Genomic DNA, 21,940 nt, shown 5'->3' with positions numbered 1-21,940 from the left:
TTTTTCACTCCATCTTTCCACCTCCAATTTGGTCTTCCTCTTCTCCTCGTTCCCTCCACCTCCGACACATATATCCTCTTGGTCAATCTTTCCTCACTCATTCTCTCCATGTGCCCAAACCATTTCAAAACACCCTCTTCTGCTCTCTCAACCACTCTCTTTTTATTTCCACACATCTCTCTTACCCTTACGTTACTTACTCGATCAAACCACCTCACACCACACATTGTCCTCAAACATCTCATTTCCAGCACATCCATCCTCCTGCGCACAACTCTATCCATAGCCCACGCCTCGCAACCATACAACATTGTTGGAACCACTATTCCTTCAAACATACCCATTTTTGCTTTCCGAGTTAATGTTCTCGACTTCCACACATTCTTCAAGGCTCCCAAAATTTTCGCCCCCTCCCCCACCCTATGATCCATTTCCGCTTCCATGGTTCCATCCGCTGCCAGATCCACTCCCAGATATCTAAAACACTTCACTTCCTCCAGTTTTTCTCCATTCAAACTCACCTCCCAATTGACTTGACCCTCAACCCTACTGTACCTAATAACCTTGCTCTTATTCACATTTACTCTTAACTTTCTTCTTCCACACACTTTACCAAACTCAGTCACCAGCTTCTGCAGTTTCTCACATGAATCAGCCACCAGCGCTGTATCATCAGCGAACAACAACTGACTCACTTCCCAAGCTCTCTCATCCCCAACAGACTTCATACTTGCCCCTCTTTCCAAAACTCTTGCATTTACCTCCCTAACAACCCCATCCATAAACAAATTAAACAACCATAGAGACATCACACACCCCAGCCGCAAACCTACATTCACTGAGAACCAATCACTTTCCTCTCTTCCTACACGTACACATGCCTTACATCCTCGATAAAAACTTTTCACTGCTTCTAACAACTTGCCTCCCACACCATATATTCTTAATACCTTCCACAGAGCATCTCTATCAACTCTATCATATGCCTTCTCCAGATCCATAAATGCTACATACAAATCCATTTGCTTTTCTATATATATATATATATATATGTATATATATATATATATATATATATATATATATATATATATATATATATATATATATATATATATATATATATATATATATATATTATCCCTGGGGATAGGGGAGAAAGAATGCTTCCCACGTATTCCCTGCGTGTCGTAGAAGGCGACTAAAAGGGAAGGGAGCGGGGGGCTGGAAATCCTCCCCTCTCTTTTTTAGTTTTCCTAATGAAGGAACAGAGGAGGGGGCCAAGTGAGGATATTCCCTAAAAGGCTCAGTCCTCTGGTCTTAACGCTACCTTGCTAACGCGGGAGATGGCGAATAGTATGAAAAAAAAAAAAAAAAAAATATATATATATATATATATATATATATATATATATATATATATATATATATATATATATTTATATATATCTGGGAGTGGATTTGGCAGCGGATGTAACCATGGAAGCGGAAGTGAATCATGGGGTTGGGGAGGGGGCGAAAGTTCTGGGAGCGTTTAAGAATTTGTGGAAGTTGAGAATATTATCTCGGAAAGCAAAAATGGGTATGTTTGAAGGAATAGTGGTTCCAACAATGTTATATGGTTGCGAGGCGTGGGCTGTAGATAGAGGTGTGCGCAGGAGGGTGGATGTGCTAGAAATGAGATGTTTGAGGACAATATGTGATGTGAGGCGGTTTCATCGAGTAAGTATTGAAAGGGTAAGAGAGATGTGTGGTAATAAAAAGAGTGTGGTTGAGAGAGCAGAAGAGGGTGTTTTGAAATGGTTTGGTCACATGGAGAGAAAGAGTGAGGAAAGATTGACCAAGAGGATATATGTTTCAGAGGTGGAGGGAACGAGGAGAAGTGGGAGATCAAATTGGAGGTGGAAGGATGGAGTGAAAAAGATTTTGAGTGATCGGAGCCTGAACATGCAGGAGGGTGAAAGGCGTGGAAGGAATAGAGTGAATTGGAACGATGTGGTATACCGGGGTCGACATTCTGTCAATGGTTTGAACCAGGGCATTTGAAGCGTCTGGGGTAAACCATGGAAAGGTTTCGGGGCCTGGATGTGGAAAGGGAGCTGTGGTTTTGGTGCATTATACATGGCAGCTAGTGACTGAGTGTGAACGAATGTAGCCTTTGTTGTCTTTTCCTAGTGCTACCTCGCGCACATGCGGGGGAGGGGGTTGTCATTTCATGTGTGGCAGGGTGGCGACGGAAATGAATAAGGGCAGACAGTATGAATTATGTACATGTGTATGTATGATACAGTGGTTAAATTGCTGAAAACTACTATTGACGTTTGTGTAAATAAATTATACATTTCCCTTTTCCATAGCCAGAGGTTGAACCATAATGTGACATTCATTTTTTTTAATTTCATTTCAAGATAGAAGTTTCAGTTTTCTAAATTATTTCTTACATTTTTCATATGTATATATATATATGTGTGTGTATATGTGTGTATGTGTGTATATATGTGTATATGTGTGTGTATGTATATAACTATATTATCCCTGGGGATAAGGGTGAAAGAATACTTCCCACGCATTCCTCACGTGTCGTAGAAGGCGACTAGAGGGGACGGGAGCGAGGGGGGCCAGAAATCCTCCCCTCCTTGTATTTTAACTTTCTAAAAAAATGGGAAACAGAAGGAGTCACGCGGGAAGTGCTCATCCTCCTCGTAGACTCAGGTTGGGGTGTCTAAAATGTGTGGATGTAACCAAGATGTGAAAAAATGGGAGATAGGTAGTATGTTTGAGGAAAGGAACCTGGATGTTTTGGCTCTGAGTGAAACGAAGCTCAAGGGTAAAGGGGAAGAGTGGTTTGGGAATGTCTTAGGAGTAAAGTCAGGGGTTAGTGAGAGGACAAGAGCAAGGGAAGGAGTAGCAGTACTCCTGAAACAGGAGTTGTGGGAGTATGTGACAGAATGTAAGAAAGTAAATTCTCGATTAATATGGGTATAACTGAAAGTTGATGGAGAGAGATGGGTGATTATTGGTGGATATGCACCTGGGCATGAGAAGAAAGATCATGAGAGGCAAGTGTTTTGGGAGCAGCTGAATGAGTGTGTTAGTAGTTTTGATGCACGCGACCGGGTTATAGTGATGGGTGATTTGAATGCAAAGGTGTGTAATGTGGCAGTTGAGGGAATAATTGGTATACATGGGGTGTTCAGTGTTGTAAATGGAAATGGTGAAGAGCTTGTAGATTTATGTGCTGAAAAAGGACTGGTGATTGGGAATACCTGGTTTAAAAAGCGAGATATACATAAGTATACGTATGTAAGTAGGAGAGATGGCCAGAGAGCGTTATTGGATTACGTGTTAATTGACAGGCGCGCGAAAGAGAGACTTTTGGATGTAAATGTGCTGAGAGGTGCAACTGGAGGGATGTCTGATCATTATCTTTCATTATCTTGTGGAGGCTAAGGTGAAGATTTGCATGGGTTTTCAGAAAAGAAGAGTGAATGTTGGGGTGAAGAGGGTGGTGAGAGTAAGTGAGCTTGGGAAGGAGACTTGTGTGAGGAAGTACCAAGAGAGACTGAGTACAGAATGGAAAAAGGTGAGAACAATGGAAGTTAGGGGAGTGGGGGAGGAATGGGATGTATTTAGGGAATCAGTGATGGATTGCGCAAAAGATGCTTGTGGCATGAGAAGAGTGGGAGGTGGGTTGATTAGAAAGGGTAGTGAGTGGTGGGATGAAGAAGTAAGATTATTAGTGAAAGAGAAGAGAGAGGCATTTGGACGATTTTTGCAGGGAAAAAATGCAATTGAGTGGGAGATGTATAAAAGAAAGAGACAGGAGGTCAAGAGAAAGGTGCAAGAGGTGAAAAAGAGGGCAAATGAGAGTTGGGGAGAGAGAGTATCATTGAATTTTAGGGAGAATAAAAAGATGTTCTGGAAGGAGGTGAATAAAGTGCGTAAGACAAGGGAGCAAATGGGAACTTCAGTGAAGGGCGCTAATGGGGAGGTGATAACAAGTAGTGGTGATGTGAGAAGGAGATGGAGTGAGTATTTTGAAGGTTTGTTGAATGTGTTTGATGATAGAGTGGCAGATATAGGGTGTCTTGGTCGAGGTGGTGTGCAAAGTGAGAGGGTTGGGGAAAATGATTTGGTAAACAGAGAAGAGGTAGTAAAAGCTTTGCGGAAGATGAAAGCCGGCAAGGCAGCAGGTTTGGATGGTATTGCAGTGAAATTTATTAAAAAAGGGGGTGATTCTGTTGTTGACTGGTTGGTAAGGTTATTTAATGTATGTATGACTCATGGTGAGGTGCCTGAGAATTGGCGGAATGCTTACATAGTGACATTGTACAAAGGCAATGTGAGTGCTCAAATTACAGAGGTATAAGTTTGTTGAGTTTTCCTGGTAAATTATATGGGAGGGTATTGATTGAGAGGGTGAAGGCATGTACAGAGCATCAGATTGGGGAAGAGCAGCGTGGTTTCAGAAGTGGTAGAGGATGTGTGGATCAGGTGTTTGCTTTGAAGAATGTATGTGAGAAATACTTAGAAAAGCAAATGGATTTGTATGTAGCATTTATGGATCTGGAGAAGGCATATGATAGAGTTGATAGAGATGCTCTGTGGAAGGTATTAAGAATATATGGTGTGGGTGGCAAGTTGTTAGAAGCAGTGAAAAGTTTTTATCGAGGATATAAGGCATGTGTACGTGTAGGAAGAGAGGAAAGTGATTGGTTCTCAGTGAATGTAGGTTTGCGGCAGGGGTGTGTGACGTCTCCATGGTTGTTTAATTTGTTTATGGATGGGGTTGTTAGGGAGGTGAATGCAAGAGTTTTGGAAAGAGGGGCAAGAATGAAGTCTGTTGTGGATGAGAGAGCTTGGGAAGTGAGTCAGTTGTTGTTCGCTGATGATGCAGCGCTGGTGGCTGATTCATGTGAGAAACTGCAGAAGCTGGTGACTGAGTTTGGTAAAGTGTGTGAAAGAAGAAAGTTAAGAGTAAATGTGAATAAGAGCAAGGTTATTAGGTACAGTAGGGTTGAGGGTCAAGTCAACTGGGAGGTAAGTTTGAATGGAGAAAAACTGGAGGAAGTAAAGTGTTTTAGATATCTGCGAGTGGATTTGGCAGCGGATGGAACCATGGAAACGGAAGTGAATCATAGGGTGGAGGAGGGGGCGAAAATCCTGGGAGCCTTGAAGAATGTTTGGAAGTCGAGAACATTATCTCGGAAAGCAAAAATGGGTATGTTTGAAGGAATAGTGGTTCCAACAATGTTGTATGGTTGCGAGGCGTGGGCTATGGATAGAGTTGTGCGCAGGAGGGTGGATGTACTGGAAATGAGATGTTTGAGGACAATGTGTGGTGTGAGGTGGTTTGATCGAGTAAGTAACGTAAGGGTAAGAGAGATGTGTGGAAATAAAAAGAGCGTGGTTGAGAGAGCAGAAGAGGGTGTTTTGAAAAGGTTTGGGCACATGGAGAGAATGAGTGAGGAAAGATTGACCAAGAGGATATATGTGTCGGAGGTGGAGGGAAGGAGAAGTGGGAGACCAAATTGTAGGTGGAAAGATGGAGTGAAAAAGATTCTGAGTGATCGGGGACTGAACATGCAGGAGGGTGAAAGGCAGGCAAGGAATAGAGTGAATTGGATCGATGTGGTATACCGGGGTTGACGTGCTGTCAGTGGATTGAATCAAGGCATGTGAAGCGTCTGGGGTAAACCATGGAAAGCTGTGTGGGGACTGGATGTGGAAAGGGAGCTCTGGTTTTGGGCATTATTGCATGACAGCTAGAGACTGAGTGTGAACGAATGAGGCCTTTGTTGTCTTTTCCTAGCGCTACCCCGCACACATTAGGGGGGAGGGGGATGGTATTCCATGTGTGGTGAGGTGGCGATGGAAATGAATAAAGGCAGACAGTGTGAATTGTGTGCATGGGTATATATGTGTGTCTGTGTATATATATGTGTACATTGTGATGTATAGGTATGTATATTTGTGTGTGTGGACGTGTGTGTATATACATGTGTATAGGGGTGGGTTGGGCCATTTCTTTCGTCTGTTTCCTTGCGCTACCTCGCAAAAGCGGGAGACAGCGACAAAGCAAAATAAATAGATAAATATATATAGTATATATGTATATGTCTGTGTGTGTATATATATGTATACGTTGAGATGTATAGGTATGTATATGTGCGTGTGTGGACATGTATGTATATACATGTGTATGTGGGTGGGTTGGGCCATTCTTTCGTCTATTTCCTTGCGCTACCTCGCTAATGCGGGAGACAGTGACAAAGTATAATAAAAAGATAATAGATTAATATATATATATATATATATATATATATATATATATATATATATATATATATATATATATATATATATATATATATATATATATATAAGAGGACAAAGCAGGCTAAGAGATAAGGAGTTTGTGTGTGCGGTGTGTAAACATTAGACCGACCACAGTGAGGTCTGTCGCCTGGGTTATCAGCCACCACGCCTCATATCGAGAGATTACTGATTGAGGATATTCTTGTAAAACTGTTTAGTTAGTAGTGAGTAAATCTTAAGAGTCTAAGAAACATTAGAGTGAAAAGTGGAAATGTGAAAAAGTGAATTAGTGGAGTAATTACTGAAATAAACTGATATAATTGCCTTGGTATTACAACAAATGGTATCCCACTTTAGGCAGAAACAGAGGCGAGGGTCAGTGAAGATCAGGTGACCACACAGACGAGACAAGGTTGCCCAGCCCAGTGGGGTATTATAGCGTTAACCTCTACCAGGAATCCTGGTAAGCCATACCTCGCTCTGTTACACGTGGGGATGTCTTTATAAAGTGTGCAAGGCTCGTCCTCCTGTATAGGGTAATGAGTCAATGATATGTCTACAAGATACACTGATAACTTCAGTTCTAACAGTGTACCAGCTTGGGTCGAGCACCAGTTAAGAGTCGTGCTGTGCACCAGTTAAGGTCGTACAGTATTGGGGGTCATGCTGTGCCCCAGTTAAGGTCGTACAACTGGGGGTCGTGCTGTACATCAGTTAAGGTCGTACAACATTGGGGGGTCATGCTGTGCACCAGTTAAGGTCATACAACTGGAGGGTCGTGCTGTACATCAGTTAAGGTCGTACAACAGTGAGGGTCGTGCTGTGCACCAGTTAAGGTCGTACAACAGTGAGGGTCGTGCTGTGCACCAGTTAAGGTCGTACAACAGTGGGGGTCATGCCATGCGCCTGTATAGGACTAAGGACAATCTTAGCAGTATGTTGACGGAAACAGTGAGTTGTAACCAAGGACGTACGATGAGCGCGTCGTGTGCACGTAGTACAGGACCGACCTGACCTGGGGAGCGTTGACAGTCGCTTGGCGAGTGGCGCCATAAACCTTGATCCCCGGGCACGTACAGACCAAAACCTGACCAGCAGGACATGTGTATCCAGGTGACGCTGTCTTAAGTGAACTATTAACACCAGTGACTGAGAAAAGCTGCGAGTTAGTATTATGCTACGCTGCAAGAATTACAGTGTATCGCTTGTTTTAAAGTGTTTAGCTTCATGAACTAACTTTCCCTCACATTTGTGAGTTAGAATGTTATAGTTATTACCAGCAGGTGTGTCAGGATCCATGTCACGTTATTTCTACAAATGTTATGACGATTAGATAGTAAATGTATGTAAATATACTGCGTCCAGCGGCTAAACTTGTGAACACCGTGTCGAGCTGGCCACCTTGTGAACAATGCGTCGAGCAGCCTACCTTGCTAACACCGTGTCGAGCGGCCTACCTTGCGAACACTGTGTCGAGCGGCCCACCTTGTGAACACTGTGTCAAGCTGCCTACCTTGTGAACACTGTGTCGAGCGGCCCACCTTGTTAACATTACATCGAACGGCCCACCTTGTGAACATTGCGTTGAGCGGCCAACCTTGTGAAGGCTGTGTTGAGTGGCTTACTTTGTCAACATTACATTTAGCGGCCCACCTTGTGAACACTGCGTCCACATCATGTAGGATACCATCATAACCGACCTTTTATAATGTCTATCTTTCCCTGGTGTGTGTGTGTGTGTGTGTGTGTGTGTGTGTGTGTGTGTCCGCGTTCATATGGGCTAAATTATAATCTTTGAGACGAGAGATGGATCAAACACCGACAGCTATAGTGGGATCAGCGTAACTAGTTAACTGTATTTCCAAATCATGTAATATGATGGTGTGCGAGCGGTCCAGTCAAGTGGTTTCGACCGAGTTCAGACTGAAGCAGGCCGGGGACACAGATAATCCTAGCTAGGTTGCACAGTGTTCCCCTGCGCCTCCTTACCTATACTGCGAGACGGTAAATAAGAATTAACTGCTTGTAACTTGATTTTGCAAAAGCATATTAAAAGTATATGATCTAATCCGTTGGTACAAGTTATTCATAACACTGAGGTTAGGCTGCGGGTCTGGTTATGGTCAACAACCTCGTGTTTTTTGTTCATGATTTTTGTGAATGATTCAGTAAAAGTGATGAAAGAAAATTGCGACTTAGAATGATTTCATAGAATGGTTCCGTATTTTTGTAATGATGGACGACTCTGTTACTGTCGAGAAGTTGCCATAACAAGACTGAAATGGGAAGAGTTACTACAACGGTTGTATAGAGACTGTGGCATGATAGTAAATAATAATGATAATAAAACTAATTTCTTCGTAATAAATGGTGAAGGTTAGGGACACGGAGCCGAGGCGTGTGGACGAGTTTTGGTGATCGAACCCTGTGTCAGTTTACGTAGGTTCGCCGTCCTCGAGGGAGTGTCCTCTGTCCATGGCCGTCAGAATACATGCAAAAATAATAATAAAAATAATAACCTGTGTCATGCACTGAAGTTTGTATCGTCTGTCAGAAAGAATAACGATCAGCTAATCATTGTGAAGCCGAGGCTAATATTAAACCCGTCATTATACTGTACACCAGATGTGTTACGACTAGGCTGACGACCCACCCTTACTAGATTTGACCACATCTAAGCAACGTAGATTTTTTTTTAAGTGAAGTGTTGACCGTAAGATTCATTGTCACTTGCCATTCGTACCAGGATTATAATACACATACAGGAACATTTGTGACAAGATTCCAACAGAAATGAAGTTCCACATAAGTTGTCATTATTGGGAAATGTTCACAACGCTCTGGCGAACTCAGACTCGTCAAGGTGTCTTGTATATCAAGAGGTAAGCTTCCAATTTCTCACTATATAATATAGACGAGGAGAAACATAAGACCCATGAGTTTCACCGCTTATCACTGGCAGCGGTTCCGTGTTATCTGGACCGAGCGTTGCAAGACGCTGGAACACTGGGTAATGTCAACCCACAGGTGTCTGACCAAGACCCTCCCTGGCCTTCGTCATCCTTTTGCGCTACCGCTCACAAGATGAGTACGGGGTGCACAATGGTTTTTCCGGGGTTACCAGCACAAATAGAATTAATACGAGGAAGGTTCGCGCGCGCGCGCGCGCGTGTGTGTGTGTGTGTGTGTGTGTGTGGCAGTATTAACATACAGTATTAACAGACGAGAATTTTCATTGGTCGATATTCCTCCGCATGACACGACATAACTAGTAGGTTAATCCATGATACACTGCACTTGTTCAGATAGTGTTCAGTTCAGGATACACTGCACTTGTTCAACTAGTGTTCAGCTCATGATACACTGCTCTTGTTCAGCTAGTGTTCAGTTCATGATACACTGCACTTGTTCAACTAGTGTTCAGTTCATGATACACTGCACTTGTTCAGCTAGTGTTCAGTTCATGATACACTGCACTTGTTCAGCTAGTGTTCAGTTCATGATACACTGCACTTGTTCAGCTAGTGTTCAGTTCATGTTACACTGCACTTGTTCAGCTATTGTTCAGTTCATGATACACTGCACTTGTTCAACTAGTGTTCAGTTCATGATACACTGCACTTGTTCAGCTAGTGTTCAGTTCATGATACACTGCACTTGTTCAACTAGTGTTCAGTTCATGATACACTGCACTTGTTCAGCTAGTGTTCATTTCATGATACACTGCACTTGTTCAACTAGTGTTCAGTTCATGATACACTGCACTTGTTCAACTAGTGTTCAGATCATGATACACTGCACTTGTTCAACTAATGTTCAGTTCATGATACACTGCACTTGTTCAGCTAGTGTTCAGTTCATGAAACACTGCACTTGTTCAGCTAGTGTTCAGCCCATGATACACTGCACTTGTTCAACTAGTGTTCAGTACATGATACACTTGTTCAGCTAGTGTTCAGTTCATGATACACTGCACTTGTTCAACTAGTGTTCAGTTCATGGTACATTGCACTTGTTCAACTAGTGTTCAGTTCATGATACACTGCACGTGTTCAACTAGTGTTCAGTTCATGATACACTGCAATTGTTCAGCTAGTGTTCAGCCCATGATACACTGCACTTGTTCAACTAGTGTTCAGCTCATGATACACTGCAATTGTTCAGCTAGTGTTCATTTCATGATACACTGCACTTGTTCAACTAGTGTTCAGCTCATGATACTCTGCACTTGTTCAACTAGTGTTCAGTTCATGATACACTAGACTTGTTCAACTAGTGTTCAGTTCATGATACACTGCAATTGTTCAGCTAGTGTTCAGCCCATGATACACTGCACTTGTTCAACTAGTGTTCAGCTCATGATACACTGCACTTGTTCAACTAGTGTTCAGCTCATGATACACTGCACTTGTTCAACTAGTGTTCAGTTCATGATACACTGCAATTGTTCAGCTAGTGTTCAGCCCATGATACACTGCACTTGTTCAACTAGTGTTCAGCTCATGATACACTGCACTTGTTCAACTAGTGTTCAGTTCATGATACATTGCACTTGTTCAACTAGTGTTCAGCTCATGATACACTGCACTTGTTCAACTAGTGTTCAGTTCATGATACACTGCACTTGTTCAACTAGTGTTCAGCTCATACACTGCACTTATTCAACTAGTGTTCAGTTCATGATACACTGCACTTGTTCAACTAGTGTTCAGTTCATGATACACTGCACTTGTTCAACTAGTGTTCAGTTCATGATACACTGCACTTGTTCAACTAGTGTTCAGTTCATGGTACACTTCACTTGTTCAACTAGTGTTAAGTTCATGATACACTGCACTTGTTCAACTAGTGTTCAGTTCATGATACACTGCACTTGTTCAACTAGTGTTCAGTTCATGATACACTGCACTTGTTCAACTAGTGTTCAGTTCATGATACACTGCACTTGTTCAACTAGTGTTCAGCTCATGATACGCTGCACTTGCTCAGCTAGTGTTCAGCCCATGATACACTGCACTTGTTCAGTTTATGATACACTGCACTTGTTCAGCTCATAATACACTGCACTTGTTCAACTAGTGTTCAGCTCATGATACACTGGTTTTGTTCAACTAGTGTTCAACTCATGATACACTGCACTTGTTCGACTAGTGTTCAGCACATGATACACTGCACTTGTTGAACGAGTGTTCAGCTCATGATACACTGCACTTGTTCAACTAGTGTTCAGTTCATGATACACTGCACTTGTTCAACTAGTGTTCAGCTCATGATACACTGCACTTGTTCAATTATTGTTCAGCTCATGATACACTGCACTTGTTCAACTAGTGTTCAGCTCATGATACACTGCACTTGTTCAACAAGAGTTCAGCTCATGATACACCACTTGTTCAACTAGTGTTCAGCTCATGATACACTGCACTTGTTCAACTATTGCTCAGCTCATGATACACTGCACTTGTTCAACAAAAGTTCAGCTCATGATACACTGCACTTGTTCAACTATTGCTCAGCTCATGATACACTGCACTTGTTCAACAAAAGTTCAGCTCATGATACACCACTTGTTCAGCTAGTGTTCAGCTCATGATACACTGCACTTGTTCAACTAGTGTTCAGCCCATGATAAACTGCACTTGTTCAGCTAGTGTTCAGTTCATGATACACTGCACTTGTTCAACTAGTGTTCAGTTCATGATACACTGCACTTGTTCAACTAGTGTTCAGCTCATGATACACTGCTCTTGTTCAACTAGTGTTCAGTTCATGATACACTGCTCTTGTTCAACTAGTGTTCAGCTCATGATACACTGCACTTGTTCAATGAATGTTCAGCCCATGATACACTACATTTGTTTAACACGTTTTCAGTTCATGATACACTGCACTTGTTCAGCTAGTGTTCAGCCCATGATATACTGCACTTGTTCAACTAGTGGTCAGTTCATGATACACTACACTTGTTCAACTAGTGTTCAGTTGATGATACACTGCACTTGTTCAATTAGTGTTCAGTTCATGATACACTGCACTTGTTCAGCTAGTGTTCAGCTCATGATACACGGCACTTGTTCAACTAGTGTTCAGTTCATGATACACTGCACTTGCTCAGCTAGTGTTCAGCCCATGATACACTGCACCTGTTCAGTTTATGATACACTGCACTTGTTCAGCTCATAATACACTGCACTTGTTCAACTAGTGTTCAGCTCATGATACACTGCTTTTGTTCAGCTAGTGTTCAACTCATGATACACTGCACTTGGTCAACTAGTGTTCAGCTCATGATACACTGCACTTGTTCAACTAGTGTACAGTTCATGATACACTGCACTTGTTCAACTAGTGTTCAGCTCATGATACACTGCACTTGTTCAACTAGTGTTCAGCTCATGATACACCACTTGTTCAACTAGTGTTCAGCTCATGATACACTGCACTTGTTCAACTAGTGTTTAGCTCATGATACACTGCACTTGTTCAACTAGTGTTCAGTTCATGATACACTGCACTTGTTCAACTAGTGTTCAGCTCATGATACACTGCTCTTGTTCAACTAGTGTTCAGCTCGTGATACACTGCACTTGTTAAACTAGCGTTCAGCTCGTATGTTGTAATCTTTGTCTATGAATGCTTTCTTTAATCACTTTTGTAAACTACAGTTATATTTCTATGTTACTTTTATTGTAGAATATATTGTTAATACTTTATAAAATGTATATTATATATAAAATGTGCCTATGGTAAAGAAATTAAAGTAAACTAGGCTCCAGGGTACATACACCATGTAGGTCCCAGGGTACATACACCATGTAGGTCCCAGGGTACATACACCATGTAGGTCCCAGGATACATACACCATTTAGGTCCCATGGTACATAAACCATGTAGGTCCCACGGTACATACACCATGTAGGTCCCATGGTACATGTACTATGTAGGTCCCAGGGTATATACACCATGTAGGTCCCATGGTACACACACCATGTAGGCCCATGGTTCATATACCATGTAGGTCCCAGATGATATACATCATGTAGGTCCTATGGTACATACACCATGTAGGTCCCATGGTACATGCACCACGTAGGTCCCATGGTACATACACCATGTATGTCCCAGGTTACATACACCATGTAGGTCCCATTGTACATAAACCATGTAAGTCCCATGGTACATACACCATGCACATCCCATGGTACATACACCATGTAGGTCCTACACCACATATACCATGTAGATCTCACGGTACATACACCATGTAAGTCCCAGGGTACATGCACCATGTAGGTCCCATGGTACATATACAATGTAGGTCCCATGGTACATACACAATGTATGTCCCAGGTTACATACACCATGTAGGGCCCATGGTACACATCATGTAGGTCCCAGGGTACATACACCATGTAGGTCCAATGATACATACATCATGTAGGTTCTATGGTACATACACCATATAGGTCCTAGGTTACATACACCATGTAGGTTCCATGGTACATACACCATGTAGGTCCCAGGTTACATACACCATGTAGGACCCATGGAACATACACCATGTGGGTCCCATGGTGCATACACCATGCAGGTCCCATGGTACATACACCATGTAGGTCCCAGGGTATATACACCATGTAGATCCCAAGGTACATACGCCATATATGTCCCAGGTTACATATACCATGTAGGTCCCATGGTACATACACCATGTAGGTCCCATGGCACATACACCATTTAGGTCCCATGGTACATACACCATGTAGGTCCCAGGTTACATACACCATGTAGGTCCCATGGTACACACACCATGGAGGTCCCATGGCACATACACCATGCAGGTCCCATGGTACATACACCATGTAGGTCCCACGCTACATACACCATGTAGATCACACGGTACATACACCATGTAGGTCCAAGGGTATATACACCAGGTAGGTCCCATGGTACATACACCATGTAGGTCCCGTGGTACATACACCATGTAGGTTCCAGGTTACATACACCATGTAGGTCCAATGGTACATACACCATGTAGTTCCCAGGGTACATACACCATGTAGGTCCAGTGGTACGTACACCATGTAGGTCCCATGGTACATACACCATGTAGATCCGAGGGTACGTACACCATGTAGGTCCCAGGGAACATATACCATGCAGGTCCCAGGATACATACACCATATACGTCCAATGGTACATACACCATGTAGGTCCCATGGTACATGCACTATGTAGATCCTATGATACATATACCTTGTAGGTCCAAGGGGTACATAAAGCAGGTAAGTCCCAGAGTACATACAACAGGTAGGTCCCAGGGTACAGACACCATGTAAGTCCCAGGGTACGTACACCCTGTAGGTCCCATGGTACATACACCATGTAGGTCCCATGGTACATACACCATGTAGGTCCCAGGTTACATACACCATGTAGGTCCCATGGTACTTACATCATGTAGGTCCCAGGTTACATACACCATGTAGGTCCCATGGTACATACACCATGTAGGTCTCAGGCTACATACGCCACGTAGGTCCCATAGTACATACATCTGTAGGTCCCAGGGAACATGCACCATGTAGGTCCCATGGTACATACACCATGTAAGTCCCGGGTTGCATACATCATATAGGTCTCAAGATACATACATCATGTAAGTCTTAGGATACATCCATGTAGGTCCCAGGGTACATACACCATGTAGAGTAAGTGTCAGGGTACATTTATCAAAGAGGTCTCAGGGTACAGACACCATGTAGATCCCAGGGTACATATACCATGTAAGTCGCAGGATACATAAACCATGTAGGTCCCAGGATACATACACCATGTAGGTCCCAGAATACATACCATGTAAGTCCCAGGATACATAAACCATGTAGGCCCAGGAAACATACACCATGTAGGCCCATGTACCATGGTGTATGTGTATGGTGTATGTGTATGATGTATATACCATGTAAGTCCCATGGTATATACACCATGTAGGTCCCAGGTTACATACACCATGTAGGTCCTAGGGTACATACACCATGCATGTCCCAGGTTACAAACATCATGTAGGTCCCATGGTACAGACACCATGTAGTCCCAGGTTACATACAACATGTAGGTCCCATGGTACATACACCATGTACGTCACAGGTTACATACAGCTTGTAGGTCCCATGGTACATACACCATGTAGGTCCCATGGTACATGCACCATGTAGGTCCCATGGTACATACACTATGTAGATCCCATGGTACATACACCATGTAGGTCCCATGGTACATACACCATGTAGGTCCCAGGGTACATACACCATGTAGGTCCCATGGTACGAACACCATGTACGTCCCAAGATACATGCACGATGTAGGTTAAAGGTTACATATCCATGTAGGTCTCAGGATACATACACCATGTAGACCCCAGGATACATATACCATGTAAGTCCCAGGGTATATTTACCATGTAGGATACAAATCATATACACCATGCAGGTCCCAGAGTACATATACCATGTACATCCCAGGGTAAATAAACCATGTAGGTCCTAGGATACATATACCATGTAGGGTCCAGAGTACATACACCAGGTAGGTCCCAGAGTACGTACACCCTGTAGGTTCCAGGTTACATACACCATGTAGGTCCCACGGTACATACACCATGTATGTCCCATGGTACATACACCATGTAGGTCCTAAGTTACATACACCATGTAGGTCCCATGGTACATACGCCATGTAGGTCCCAGGTTACATACACCACATAGATCCCATAGTACATACACCTGTAGGTCCCAGACAACATGTACCATGTAGGTCCCATGATACATACACCATGTAAGTCCCGGGTTACATATATTATATAGGTCTCAAGATACATACATCATGTAAGTTCTAGGATACATCCATGTAGGTTCCAGGGTACATACACCATGTAGAGTAAGTGTCAGGGTACATTCATCAAAGAGGTCTCAGGGTACAGACACCATGTAGATCCCAGGGTACATATACCATATAAGTCGCAGGATACATAAACCATGTAGGTCCCAGGATACATACACCATGTAGGCCCATGGTACATACACCATGTAAGTCCCATGGTACATACACCATGTAGGTCCCAGGTTACATACACCATGTAGGTCCTAGGGTACATACACCATGTATGTCCCAGGTTACATACATCATGTAGGTCCCATGGTACATACACCATGTAGGATCCCAGGTTACATACATGTAGGTCACATGGTACATACACCATGTATGTCCCAGGTTACATACAGCTTGTAGGTCCCATGGTACATACACCATCTAGGTCCCATGGTACATGCACCATGTAGGCCCCATGGTACATACACCATGTAGGTCCCATAGTACATATACCATGTAGGTCCCATGGTACATACACCATGTAGGTCTCAGGGTACATACACCATGTAGGTCCCATGGTTCATACAACATGTAGGTCCCATAGTACATATACCATGTAGGTCCCATGGTACATACACCATGTAGATCCCAGGTTACATACACCACATAGATCCCAGGGTACATATACCATGTAAGTCGCAGGATACATAAACCATGTAGGTCCCAGGATACATACACCATGTAGGCCCATGGTACATACACCATGTAAGTCCCATGGTACATACACCATGTAGGTCCCAGGTTACATACACCATGTAGGTCCTAGGGTACATACACCATGTATGTCCCAGGTTACATACATCATGTAGGTCCCATGGTACATACACCATGTAGGATCCCAGGTTACATACAACATGTAGGTCACATGGTACATACACCATGTACGTCCCAGGTTACATACAGCTTGTAGGTCCCATGGTACATACACCATGTAGGTCCCATGGTACATGCACCATGTAGGTCCCATGGTACATACACCATGTAGGTCCCATAGTACATATACCATGTAGGTCCCATGGTACATACACCATGTAGGTCTCAGGGTACATACACCATGTAGGTCCCATGGTTCATACAACATGTAGGTCCCATAGTACATATACCATGTAGGTCCCATGGTACATACACCATGTAGGTCTCAGGGTACATACACCTTGTAGGTCCCAGGTTGCATACACCGTGTTGGCCCCATGGAACATACACCATGTAGGTTCCATGATACTTAAACCATGTAGGTCCCATGGTACATACACCATGTAGGTCCCAGGGTACATACACCATGTAGGTCCCAGGGTACATACACCATGTAGGTCCCATGATACATACACCATGTCGGTCCCAGGTTACATACAACTTGTAGGTCCCATGGTACATACACCATGTAAGTCTTATGGTACATACACCATGTAGGTCCCATGGTACATACACCATGTTGGTCCCAAGGTACACACACCATGTAGGTCCCATGGTCCATGTAGGTCTCAGGATACATACACCATGTAGATCCCAGGATACATATACTCTGTAAGTCCCAGGGTATATTTGCCATGTAGGGTACAAATCATATACACCATGCAGGTCCCAGAGTACATACACCATGTACATCCCAGGGTACATATACCATGTAGGTCCTAGGGTACATTTATCATGTAGGTTCCAGGGTACATACACATGTAAGTTCCAGGATATATGCACCATGTAGGCCCCTGAGTACATACACATATAGGTCCTTGGGTACATGCACTATGTAGGTTTTAGAGTACATACCCATATAGGTCCTAGGTTACATACACCATGTAGGTCCCAGGGTGCATACACCATGTAGGTCACAAGGTACATATACCATATAGGTCCCAGGTTACATACAACATGTAGGTCACATGGTACATACACCATGTAGGTCCCATGGTACATACAAAATGTAGGTCCTAGGTTTCATACACCATGTAGGTCCCATGGTACATACACCATGTAGGTCCCATGGTGCATACACTATGTAGGTCCCAGATCACACACATCATGTAGGTCCCAGGTTACATACACCAGGTAGGTCCCAGGGTACTTACACCAGGTAGGTCCCATGGTACACACACAATGTAGGTCCCATGGTACATGCACCATGTAGGTCCCAGGGTACACACATCATGTAGGTCCCAGGTTACATACACCATGTATGTCCCAGTGTACATAAACCAGGTAGGTCCCATGGTACATGCACCATGTAGGTCTCAGGGGACACACATCATCTAGGTCCCAGGGCACATACACCAGGTAGGTCCCATGGTACATACACCATGTAGGTCCCAGGGTACATACACCTTGTAGGTCCCATGGTACATACACCATGTACGTCCTAGGGTACATGCCCCATGTAGGTTCCAGGGTACATATACCATGTAGGTTCTAGGGTACATACACCATGTACGTCCCAAGACAAGATACATGCACGATGTAGGTTAAAGGGTACATATTCCATATAGGTCTCAGGATACATACACCATGTAGATCCCAGGATACATAGACTCTGTAAGTCCCAGGGTATATTTACCATGTAGGATCCAAATCATATACACCATGCAGGTCCCTGAGTACATACACCATGTACGTCCCAGGGTACATATACCCTGTAGGTCTTAGGATACATATACCATGTAGGTTCCAGGGTACATACACATGTAAGTTCCCGGATACATGCACCATGTAGGCCCCAGAGTACATACATATATAGGTCCTAGGGTACATGCGTCATGTAGGTCACAGAGTTCATACACCTATAGGTCCTGGGTTACATACACCATGCAGGTCCCAGGGTACATACACCATGTAGATCCCAGAGTACATACACATATAGGTCCTAGGGAACATGCACCATGTAGGTAGGGCACATACACCATGTAGGTCTCAAAGTACGTACACATATGGGTCCTACGGTACATCCACCATGTAAATACCAGGGTACATACACCATGAAGGTCCCATGGTACATACACCATGTAGGTTCCAGGGTACATACACCAAGTATGTCCCAGGGTTCATACACCATGTAGGTCCTAGAGTATATACACCATATAGGTCCTAGGGTACATACACCATGAAAGTCCCAGGGTACATCCACCATGTCGGTCTCATGGTACATACACCATGTAGGTCCCAGGGTACATACACCATGTAGGTCCTAGGGTACATACACTATGTAGATCCCATTGTACAGACACTATGAACCACAGTTGTATCTAGTTGGATATACACTTTATGCTTGTGCAGTAATGTAATCTGTTTGATCTATTGTCTTCTTGGTGAGTATTACTTTAATGGCTGAATCTATTTTTGGCTGTTGACGTAATATCTTACGTTCGGTGACTCTTTACTTTTGAATGGTCATAAGTTGATATTCATGGTATGTACTTTACACGTACACTGTGATTGTATGAACCTCTGCATTGGTCTGTACATATACTTTCAATGGGTTGCTTGTTTCTCCTAGTTTATGGTAATGTTTACTGATTTCTCAAAACAAATTCTCTTCCCTGGAGAGTGACAACATCATGCGGTGATCATGTTGTTCCCAACCTTGAGGGAAGAGTAAAATGAAAATGTAAGTGCGCATGGGATGGGAGAGAAAGTTGAGGAAAACGTCGTGCATGAAGGTCAGATGAGAGATGCGGAGTGGAAAATTGTATATCGCTTTCCAAAAATAATCAGAGCATAGTAACTGCAGGTGTGAGTCAAGTTGGAGTATTTACACAAGTAGTTGTGACCATGCTTGAAAATGGTACATCACGTCGTGCGGACTCCAACACTCGGCTGACTTTTCGATCAATGAGCTCCCACAATGCACTGCGCAGCACCTCCTCCCTAACTCTCACAGACCTCGGGCTACACTGGATATTGTATATTCCATGAAAATACGGGCAATGTATAGTATCTTTCATTGTCTTTTCAATGCTACATCCTTTGATAGGAGAGATAATGCCGTCTCTTCTCATCTAAGTGTTGTATAACTAATGTATCCTGTTGTCGATGTATTCATGCGTAATATTACACGTAGAATATGAATTAACATATATTGTTAATGTGTGATCATACCATCTCTTTAAAGTATGTTGACCAAGAGATCTACACGTATAAATACAGCTGTCATCCGAACTTTAACCTCGTCTAATGATATTTTGTTGGTTGTCGGTAATGCCTAACTGACAACCCCCTCACAGTGCCGATAGCACACGGTCAGCGGAGAGGACTGGTACACACACACCACCTCATCTCCTTCCGTTATTTACAACATCCAAGTGTTCTCACCTTGTTGCTTTGTGACCAGGGCCAAGGGTCCGGCTTACTTAAGGCTTTTGAGAGATAAACATTGATAACTGATCAGGAAAAAGATCACGGGAAACCAGAGTGACTTTAAGTGTTTCAGGGTGTGACAAACCTTGTAACAGCTGTTACCACTGGGCGGTAAGTGTCGTGACTCTTGAACTGTAGAATTTATCTCACGTCCTGCGTGACTATTTACATGTGTAGATAATAGATAATGTCTTGTTGAGTATATACCTAAAGTAATCGCAACACAACACTTGGCGGTATTGATCTTGACCGGAATGTAACGTCTTTGATCGATAGCTTAAAGTCTTGTGTTGTTCTGGAGAGTCTCTGGTCCTGTACATGACACGGGTCCTGTTGTCTGACCCTGGGCGGATCGTCTGTTGCTGTACATGACACGGGTCCTGTTGTCTGACCCTGGGGTGGATCGTCTGTTGCTGTACATGACACGGGTCCTGTTGTCTGACCCTGGGGGGGGGATCGTCTGTTGCTGTACATGACACGGGTCCTGTTGTCTGACCCTGGGGGGGATCGTCTGTTGCTGTACATGACACGGGTCCTGTTGTCTGACCCTGGGAGGGTGGATCGTCTGTTGCTGTACATGACTTGGGTCCTGTTGTCTGACCCTGGGGGGGATCGTCTGTTGCTGTACATGACACGGGTCCTGTTGTCTGACCCTGGGGGGTGGGGATCGTCTGTTGCTGTACATGACACGGGCCCTGTTGTTTGACCCTGGGGTGGATCGTCTGGTCCTGTACATGACACGGGTCCTGTTGTCTGACCCTGGGGGGATCGTCTGTTGCTGTGTATGACACGGGTCCTGCTGTCTGATCCTTTGGGGGACGGGGGTTGACCAGTTGTTGTGTATGACATTGGTGTTTTTGCCTGACCATGGAGGGTGGGGGGGGAGGGGATTGTCTGTTGCTGTCATGACACGGGTCCTGTTGCTTAACCCTAAGGGCCCGGGGATCGTCTGTTGCTGTACATGACACAGTTCCGGTTGTCTGACCCTAGAGGAGTGTCTGGTAATGTACATGGCGCAGTTCCTGTTTGCCTGATCCTGGGGGGAGCCGGGGATTGTCTGTTGCTGTACATGATACGGGTTCCGTTGCCTGACCCGGGAAAGGGGATGGGGGTGGATTGTCTGTTGCTCTATATGATACGGGTCCCGTTGCCTGACCCTGGGGGAACCGGGATTTGACTTGCTGTATATGATACTGGTCCCAGTGGCCAACCCTGGGGTAATGTCTTTTGCTGGCCATGGCACGGGCGTTGTTGCGTGACCCTGGGGTGCCGGGAAGGGTCTGTTATTTGACTCTTGGTGGGTTTGGGTGTGGGGGGGGGGAGGTGGCTGGTCTGTACCAGACAC

The 21,940-nt window shown here is 43.9% G+C and overlaps 1 protein-coding gene across 1 annotated transcript in view; it reads left to right on the top strand.

Moving 5' to 3' along the window:
* The first annotated feature begins 20,431 nt into the window (after positions 1 to 20,431).
* LOC139764960 (intermembrane lipid transfer protein VPS13A-like) overlaps positions 20,432 to 21,940 on the top strand; it is a 1,504,808-nt gene continuing 1,503,299 nt past the window's right edge. The window contains 1 exon segment of the mRNA XM_071692018.1: positions 20,432 to 20,706. The gene's annotated coding sequence lies outside the window, so the exon portion shown is untranslated.

The sequence above is a fragment of the Panulirus ornatus genome, chromosome 52 (assembly GCF_036320965.1).
Source record: "Panulirus ornatus isolate Po-2019 chromosome 52, ASM3632096v1, whole genome shotgun sequence".
Taxonomy (NCBI): domain Eukaryota; kingdom Metazoa; phylum Arthropoda; class Malacostraca; order Decapoda; family Palinuridae; genus Panulirus; species Panulirus ornatus.
Note: the sequence above shows the minus strand (reverse complement) of the source record. Positions and strands in the feature narration are given on the sequence as shown.